Source organism: Octodon degus, unplaced genomic scaffold (assembly GCF_000260255.1).
Source record: "Octodon degus isolate 3935 unplaced genomic scaffold, OctDeg1.0 scaffold00162, whole genome shotgun sequence".
In the NCBI taxonomy this organism is placed as follows: domain Eukaryota; kingdom Metazoa; phylum Chordata; class Mammalia; order Rodentia; family Octodontidae; genus Octodon; species Octodon degus.
In genome coordinates this window covers 1,450,254-1,459,912 of record NW_004524738.1, presented here as the reverse complement: position 1 = coordinate 1,459,912, position 9,659 = coordinate 1,450,254, and positions in this window count along the sequence as shown.

The window sequence follows — 9,659 nt, the reverse complement described above, 5'->3', positions numbered from 1 at the left end:
GATGTGTTGGCACCACGAGTTCATTAACGCCTTTCCAGGTGATGCGTCTACGGTGTATGGGTGTATCTCGACTCTTCCGGGTCCCCAAGAAATAGGTACCCTTGTTGGCTTTGCATTCATCGTTTCCTTCTTCCAGCTCAGATACGTGTATGCATATAAACCCGTAGGTATTGACCTACTATGGCTAAAGTGCTTAGATTGTTTTTAAGCTTCATGAGCTTTATATTTTCCTCTGTAAAGCCTCCTGGGACTGGATTGTCTCACTTGACATAGTGAGATTAATCTAAACTATTGGGAATAGCTGTACCTTTTTTCAGTTCACTGTTTCTTATTGGCAGGTATGTTTCTTAGTTTAGGACACAAGCCTCTTTTGGTATCCTTTTACTTTGCTGTCCCTCACATTGCCTTACTTCAGGTTTTCCTCAGTGTGCAACTTGCTAAGATCTCCCTTTGATGTCAGCTGCCCCAGCCTACTCCTTGTGGCTATGAAGGGCTCTCTCTGAGGTTGTTATTGGCTGCCCATTGTCTATTAAAACCCATAAAGCTGGTCCTACCAGCTCTTCGCACCTCCCCATTCCCCAGGATCACCCCCTTTTTCCTCTCCTGGGTTTTTGAGACAGAGTCCCACTGTGTATTTCAGACTGCTCTTGAACTCGCTATGGAGCCCAGGCTGGCCTCAGACTTGCCTGTCTAAGCAAGGATTGCGGGTGTGTGCCACAGCTCCCTGGCTCCCGGTCTCGGCTTCCCACTGCCTTTACCTCTCCACCCTACTGTCATCTTTTGAGTCAGCAGCATTCAACCTACACTGATTCCTGTAAATACCAACCTACTTCAGGTGCCCAAGTGTATCTGTTTCATCTTCTTGGAGTGCCCCTCCCCTTGTTCCCAGGGCACTCCTTTTTTTTTTTTCCAAGAGCAATATTGTCCTGAATTCAATGTTTTTCATTCCCATACATATCTTCAGACTTGAACTACATGTGTATCCCAAGGTAACATGCATATTGCTTTGCTTGATTTAACACTATATAACATACAGACATGTCTCATTTAATGATGTACCTGGTTAATTGCTGTTCAGACTTATTACCCATCTTGTTTTGTATAGAGTCTCAATGTCTTTTTGGTACAGTACACTTTGTTTATACAGTAGTTTTTGCTGATTATACTGTACAATACAGTAGTGTAGTTTTATGTTCTGTTTCACTTTGCAGTACCGCATATAAGAGTTATGCAAATGAAAGCAGAGGCATCAAGTTTGGAGTTCCTTCTGGCCATTTTTTTTGTTCTGAATACTGTAATGTCTGATGTACCATGTGCAGCTCTTCTTGTGGCCTCCAGTCCAACTAATGATTTGGTCGCAAGAGGACACAGCTCACTTGTTAAATGAAGAACGCCTTTATACACTGCTTATTCTTTATGTGTGTGTGTATGGGGATACTGGGGATTGGATTGAAGGACCCGACGCTGAGCTATATCCCTGGCCTTTTTTTATTTGAGGGCACTGTCTTGCCGAGTGGCTGCATTGTGCTGGCCTGGGCTTGAATTTGAGATCCTACCTCAGTCTCCCTGAGTGCTGGGATTATAGGCATGCACCACCATGCCTGATTTACAACTTGCATTTTTTTACTCCCAATTTTTTCCACAATTTTTAATATTAATATCACTTTTCTTGTATGAATGCATGGAGTTCTAATTGGTCCACTTTCCTGGTTCAACAGTTTTCCACTGGATGACTGCACTGTGGGTTATCCTTTCTCTCTGACATTCAGTTAACATCCTTATTTCCCAGATTTATTCTTACAGGGTTGGTTTAATGTTCTTGTGCTATCTGTCACACAAATAAAAGTTTCTCCAGGGTTTTTACTTAGATATTGCTGTTTTTAAAGTAGGAGGTTTAAGCATATTTCTTTTTCTTTTTTTTTTTTTTTTTTTTTTTTGGCTGGCTGAGGATGCCTTGGGCAGATCTGGCAAGGCTTGAGGATATGGGGCTCGAACCCCAGCACCCTGAGCCTGACTGCTTTGTTGAAGCAGTCACTTAAACGACTGAGCTAATGGGAAGGCCCCCTTAAGCATATTTCTTATATTTGTTATCCTCCATTCATCTTTAAAGTGATGATGATACTCCCTGCAAGAGGTGCTATAAGCTGAGCATGTGGTGCAGCCCTCTAATGCCAGCACTGTGGAGGCTGAGGCTGGGCCGTCGCAACTTGGAGTACAGCTTGAGCAATTCAGTGGCCAACAAAGAGATGAATTTGAGATTGAGCTAGGTGCAGAGACCTTGAGTTCAATCCCCAGCGGAGGCTGTGTGGGGGATACTGTGAAAATATGGTAAGGTAAGCAAAGAATCATGTCAGTCCCTCAAGCAGTTGTTGCTGTTAGAAGAGTTTTCAAATGCATATGAATACTGGGACAGAAAAGGCGATTTTATGTCTGGTGCCAGGATAGAATACAGAAGTCAATACTGGCGGTCCGGTAGCTCCCACAGTACCAGGCCGGTTGCAGACCTCTGTGTACGTCTTCACCACTGCATCCCTGCCACACTGCTGACGTGGGCCCGAGAGGAGCTCCCTGCTCCTGACTTCCCTCCTGACGGCCTGTCTTTCTCTACCACTTCTTCTGAAGCCTGCCTTGATTTTCCAGGCTGTGCTGGCAAGATTCCTCTTTGCCTCCTGCTTGTCTTTAAACCACCCTCCTCTGCTCATCCCAGTCTCCTCAAAAGCTTAGTGTCTCGAAGACTCAGCCTCCACTCTGTACCTTTTAGGTTGGGTGCTGATCATGGTGCCTGATGTATGTGCTGAGAGGTGAGTGTAGAAAAAGTGAACTTAGAAATTCCTTAGAAGATAGCACCTTGCAGCTAAGACTTTCTTAGAGCTAGAGGGAGGAAGAAAGAAACAAGCGTGCTGGTCATCGCAGCACTCAGTAGGCTGAGGCAGGAAGGTTGTAGATTCAAGGCTAGCCTGGGCCACATAATGAGACCCTAAGAATTTCTTAGAGCTCCAAAATCAATAGCAACAACAACAAAAAACCCTAACAAAATATGCAAACAAATATGACTCTTTTCTAATGAAATATTATTTATAGTTACTTCAGTGTGAAGTTTGTATAATTTTTGCACGTCATGATGTTGTTAATTCCCCTCCCTCAGCCACTAAGAAGGCACAAAACATTCTCAGTTCGTAGGCTGAAGGACCCTCAGCATCGGGTGCACAGGCTGTCAGACCCAGGAAGTCATGAAGAGTAGGCCTTAGAGGTCAAATCTTATAGTTCTGGGACCCACCACTAGATGGTGAGCCCTGCCTGTGTGGGGCTCAGCCAGTGAGCCAGCAGAAGGGACATCCACAGCTTTCCAGGTCTCTACAGCTGCATAAATCGTCCCAGTGATTTAAAACTTACCCCGGGCCATATAGGTTTGCTTCCCATCTCCATCTAACTGCTTATTTTTACAGAGAATTTAGCTCAGTGGCACAGCACCTGCCTGGTGAGCGTGAGGTCCTGACTGATTCCTGGTACAAAAAAAATCTTTTTGAGGTTGTTAACTGAAAGACTTAAGATAATAATATAAACACCAGGCTACAATTCAAAAATTGGGGCTTCATTGTGGCATTTGGGCACAGATTCTGCTCAAGATGCAGGCCGAGTGGTGCCCCCTTCTCACATTAGGAAGACCCCCTGAAGCCTATGCCCTGTCTTGTGACAACACATTGATAGTACTTTCCATAATGGCCCTACTCCTGGCCTCTTCACGCCCCCCTTCTACCCTTGAGGTGCATGACCCAGCATTAGCCTCAGTTAGCACATTCTGCCCAATTGCCTTGAACTTGCTTTAGCGTGTGGAGGTTTGGGGTAACCATGGTAATATTTAAGGTAGTGTGTGGGGGTGGGGGGAGGAATTGTGCTGAACCAGAAGGAGACAGTGACACCGTGAATGGCTGGTTCCACAGTGGTCCTGTAAGGGTTGAGTCGCCGCAAAGGAAGACCCCAAGAGTCGGTCTCTCATGCAAAGAACAAAGGGAATTTTATTAGCTGTGTACACGCAGGGCGGTCTGAACATGCAGGAACAGAGCACGCCGGACTGACCGTGGGCTGTGGTTTTAAGCCAGAAGACAAAGGGAGGAGGGGTTTTGCAAGCGGGGTTACAGAAGCAGATCACATTGGTTAATTTTAGGGTAACCTCTAAAATAATTGGTGGGTTTTAGAATATGTCCTAAAAAAGGAGACTAAGAACGGTCAGTTAAAGGTTAACTATGAGCTAGCTTGGTGGTTTCAGTTTGTTCTTTGGGGAAGGGGGAATAACTAAACACTGTGACCCTGTTTCACAAGAATGTCATCGAACCCAGGGGAGGTGATGTTTGCTCAAGCTGGGCCTGTGATTTTATGGCCCAACCTAAGGTTTTAGGAATTTGGGTTACTCATCGAACCGGAGGGTGGTCTTTCTAGTTTAGCTGATAATTTTCCAAATTATTTGGACCCTACAGTCCTGCGTGGTGTCTCCTTGGAATCTCCCAGCCCAGCCCCCTGCCCTGGACCAGGTACTCTTTTTGTCTCACGCTGTTCCATTTTATCCTTTTCTCACTGCCTTCTTTATCCAGACACTGAAAGGAAAGACACTGGATGTCTGTTCAGATCTTTAAGAAAGGAACATGTTTCTGCCATCCTGGGGTAAGAGGGCTCCCCTATAACAGTGTGATGGCTAGAGGTCTGAAGCTCAAGTCTGCCATCCTAGGGACCGCACTGGGTTGTTAGGCTCTTGGGTTCTGCCAGGCCCCTGGCCTGGTCTCTCAGGAAGCACAGAGTGGATCAGTGTCTTCATCCATGCTTGGAAGTGTGTGCTACCAAAGAAAGCTCCTGTTCCTTTCCTGTCTGACTTAACATCTCAGTAGGGGGAGAAGAAATCTTCTCAAAACTCCAGACTTGTTTTTCTGATGACAAAGACCAGCAGTTCTCAGTGGAGTCAGCTACACCCAGTAGAAAGTGTGTTAGTAACACGAGAAGGATTTTCATTGTTTCAGTGATTGGGGGTGAGTGTTTTCAGCATGTTGTTAAGGCTGGGATGATCAAAAAAGGCTGGAATCCCACTGGAAGAAAGTAATGGCAACAATTGACGACAGAACAACAAACCGTGAGGGCGAGGCGGATGGGCACAAAATCTCCTATTTGCGATTTGCATTGCTCTACAGTGCAGTACAGCTGTGTCCCCCTTCCCACCACCAGCCTGGGGACAAATACCAATGCCCTCAGTCTCTGTCCTGGCCACAAATACCAATGCCCTCGGTCTCTGTCCTGGCCAGAGAACCTAGAAGCCCTAGGAAATGGAGACCAACATTATACAATGAAGAACTTCTGCCCGTCCTGCAGAAATGCCACGTCCAGCTGTGTATTTCAGGTTGATGAAAACCTGTTTATAATTTTCTGAGTCTAGAATACTGCTTTGCATAGTTTTTGTAAAGTTTTAATGTATACTATATTTTCTAAGAATATAACTTCTTTTTCATTGAAAAAAGTTATGCTTTCTTTTGTTTAGAACACCACTAAGAGATATTCTCCATTTCAGAAAATCATGGCAAAGTCCTGTGTAGTTTTTGTGTCTCCAGAATTGAAATAGAGCTTTTGCACATGATCAAGAGATAGGCGAGGAGGAGGGGAAAGGGGTTGAAAAGATCAAGATGTGCTGTGCACATGGAGCAGTGGATGAAGGTAATTATTATGTATTGCAAACATATGATAAAAACTTTGAAATGAAAAGTCATATTACTCAGTTTTGAATTCTGTCTTTCCCTCCCTCCTCCTTTATCATCTATCTATCTATCTATCTATCTGTCATCACTTTAGTATGACATTTAGTGTACCTGGATCAACAATATAGCTAACGAGCACATTTACACACTTAGTTCACAATTACTGTATTAACTTATTATAAGTTAACTTTCATTTTATTTTTCTCTTATTGGGGAAGGCTAATGATGTTGTTTTAGGGATAACAGTGAATTATATTATGTATGGATTTGATTTCAAGGTAGCAGAGAGATATTAGATAATATTTACAGTGATGGGAGACTACATATAATAGGTTAGCTTCCTATTGCTGCTGTAACAAATTATGACAAATGTAGTAACTAAAAAAGTATAAATTCATCATCTCACAGTTCTGGAGGTGTGAAGCCGGCATTGCAGTTGCTGGGACTGATGTCAAGGTGCAGGCAGGGCTGCACACCCTGTGGGGTTCTGGTGACTGGGGGTTCTGGGGAGACTCCGTTCCCTTGCCTAGAGGGTGCCTGAATTTGTTGTCTCATGATCTGTTCCTCCATTTCTAAGGTCAGCCACATACTGCCTGTGGTGGATTGTCAATTGGTGGCCAATTTGTAACACCCAGCTAAACTGAATCAGAAAGGTGCTGGGTGTAGAGGACCCACTTGAGGATTATTGCCAAAGACGTCAAAAGGAAGAAGTGGAGCTATTGATTTCTACGCCCCCACCCCTGCACATGTGATTGATTTCCAGAATCAGCAGCTCCCTACACTAGGCCTCATGGGAGGCATTGCCATGGGCTCTAGGTCTTCAGCTGGACTCATGCAGGACATTACTGTGGGATCCAGACCCTCAGCTGGATTCTTGGGTCTTTAGTGTATGGACAGATATCCCATGCTTTTTTACATTTGACTCTGGGTGACTATTATAAAGTAATCCTATAAATTATATGTCCTGTATTAAATTGTTTTGAGCATTGGGAATTAGAAAGGTTTTGAGAGACTGGCCTAGAGACAGTCCCTTTGTACTGCGAACTATATTGGAGACTCTGGTCAGAGCCTGGAACCTCAGAGTATTGATGGTAATGCTGCTGGTTAAGTTGAAACTCAGGAAGATGAAGCTTCTATTGCAAAAAAGGCATTGGCTGCTGGATCGCAGGGAGTATATTGTGCTTTGGCAGAGAGTTGGTTTGCATTTTTTTTTGTGAGATACTACTTGAGTGACAGAAAAATTTCAGTGCTGTCCGCTGTTGGGGTGGTGGCATGGTTACTGCTGAGAACTCCTGGCCAGCCGTTTGTTTGAAGTCAAGAGTGAAGAGCCAGCAAGGTGATTTAAAGCTTTTGCTCAGAGGGAAGGCCCCCTGCAGCTGTGGATTGCAGGAGAATGTAGTTGTTAAGGATAGGACAATGGAAAAACAGACCAAAGCTTTTCACCTAAAAATAGGAGTATATTTGAATTGTAGGAGATCCCTGTATTTTAATCTTGCCATGCCCTGTTAAAAGTTTTTTTTCTTTTTAAAATGTATTTAGAACAGGGTCTACAGGGTCTCACTACATAATCGCACTCAATGATTCTCCTATTTTCAGCCTCCTAAGTGCTGGGAATACAGGCACGCACCACCACGCCTGGCCTTAGTGGCCGGCTCAGCGTGCCCGGGGGTGGGGCCGGTGCGGTATGTGGTGCTGGGGGTCACACCCCTCTCCCTGCACTTGCCTAAGCAGATGCTTAGTTCCACTGAGCTATCTTGCCATCCCTGAGCCTTGAATTTTAATCACCCTTTAAATATTTTGCTTTTGGCAGATATAAATTCAGTAAGTCTTATATGTATGTAATTGTTATATTAATGTAAATCTGAATAGATCAAACATGTTAACTTCACAAATCTGCTACTAGAGACTATGGTGTAAGGAAAGTTAACCATGGGTGGGCTGTGATGGATTGACAACTGGTGGCCAACTTGTAACCCCCGCTGAACTGAATCAGCATGGTGCTGGGTGTGGAGGGCCAAGGTGAGCATGTTGCCAGCAGCAGAGAAGGAGAACTGAAGAGGAAGAGGGGTGCTGTTGTTTCTGGAGAAACTTGTTGCACTGGCTTTCTTGATAGGAGCTCGGCTGCTCTCATCAGAGGAACTCGTGACCTCATTGTAGCTGAGGATGGCTGTGGTTCTCTTTGGGAGAACTCTGGTCCTTACTTTGAGCATGCTTCCCGGCTCCAGTGCAGCACCCTGAGCCTGCTGGTGTAGACCCTTTATCCCACTGGTATAGACTTCCTAGCTTCCATCTCTGACCCTTCCCAGCGCAGATCCTTGAAACAGGCCTGCATTGCTGTGGGCTCTGTGCCTCCAGTTGGCTTGTAGGGGGGATTGTCATGGGCTGTAGGTCTTCAGCTGGACTCATGCAGGACATTGCCGTGGGACCCAGGCCCTCACTTGAATTATTTGCACCTTTAGTGCATGGATAGATTGCCCATACTTTGGTATTTTCTTTGAATGATTATTATAAAATAATCCCATAAGTTATGTGTCCTTTATTAAACTGTTTCCCTTGCAAACCCTGACCACAACAGTACCCTTCAAATACCTGACTCAGAGCCTCTTGTTTCCATTGCCACGTCTCTTCTGACCCTGACCCTCCTGCCTCCCTCTTACAGGCATCCCTGTGATTACATGAGTACCACAGGGATAATCCAGGATCATCTCCCCATCTCCTGAGCCTTAATTTAATCATGTTTGCAAAGTCCCCTTTGCCAGGTGTTGGTCCATATTTGGATGCTATAACAATATCACAGCTGCGTACTTTATGAAAAGCTCATTTGACTCGGGGCTGTGAAGGCTAGGGATTCAAAACCAGGCGGCTGTAATCAGAGAGGTGCTTCTTGCTTGAGACTGAAGGTGGCACAGGGCATCACATGGTGATGCAGAGTGTCCTTACTCCTGTCTCTGTCCTCTTATGCAGTCCAGTTGGATCAGGGCCTCATCTGGTGCGCTCGTTCTCTCTCTCTCTCTGTCTGTCTGTCTGTCTGTCTGTCTGTCTGTCTGTCTGTCTGTCTTTTTGAGAGACAGTTCACTATGCAGTTCAGACTGGCTTTAAACTCACTTTGTAGCCCAGACTGACCTTGAAGTTGCAGCCATACTCCTTAGCCTCCTGAGTACTGGGATTACAGGATTATAGGCATGCATGCACCACCACTACCACCATGCCTGGCTCTGCTTATTTTTCTTGAGGTAAAAACATGAAACCTCTAAGTTGGTTTGCTCTTCGGGATTCATCTGAAGTCACTGATTCTTTGGCTGCAGTGGCATATGCATTCTGATCTAAAAACAAGGATATATGCTTTCACAGTCTAAAAATTATGATATAAGGATTTTTTTTTTTTTTTTTGGCAGAACTGGGGATTGAACTCAGACTCTTGCACTTGCTAGGGAAGTGCTTATTCCACTGAGCCATCTCCCCGACCCCTAAAGTAGGTTTGACTTTTTTTTTTTTTGTGGAACCAGGGATTGAACTCAGGCCCTTGCGCTTGCCAGGGAAGTGCTTATTCCACTGAGCCATCTCCCCAGCCCGATATAAGAATTTTTGATGTGCTTCTGAGAGTGAAAGGAATTTTGGGGAGATGTGACTTGTTTGAAGATACACTAGAATTTCTGGCACATCCTGATAGTTTGGTAGGATAACATGACTGGATAAATAAAATAAATGTCACTTAATGAATATTCTACAAAGTGCCCAGGGCTGTGTCATATCCTTATGCATATTATCTCATTTAACTTTCCTAACAGGCCAGGGGAGTAGAAATTACCATCTTTGCTCTGAACAATCTAGAATCTTTTTACCACTATAAGGTAATACCCAGGACTGGACAGTTTATAGTGAATAAGGCAAGCCAATAAGTTTATAGTTCTGGGGGCCTCAGGG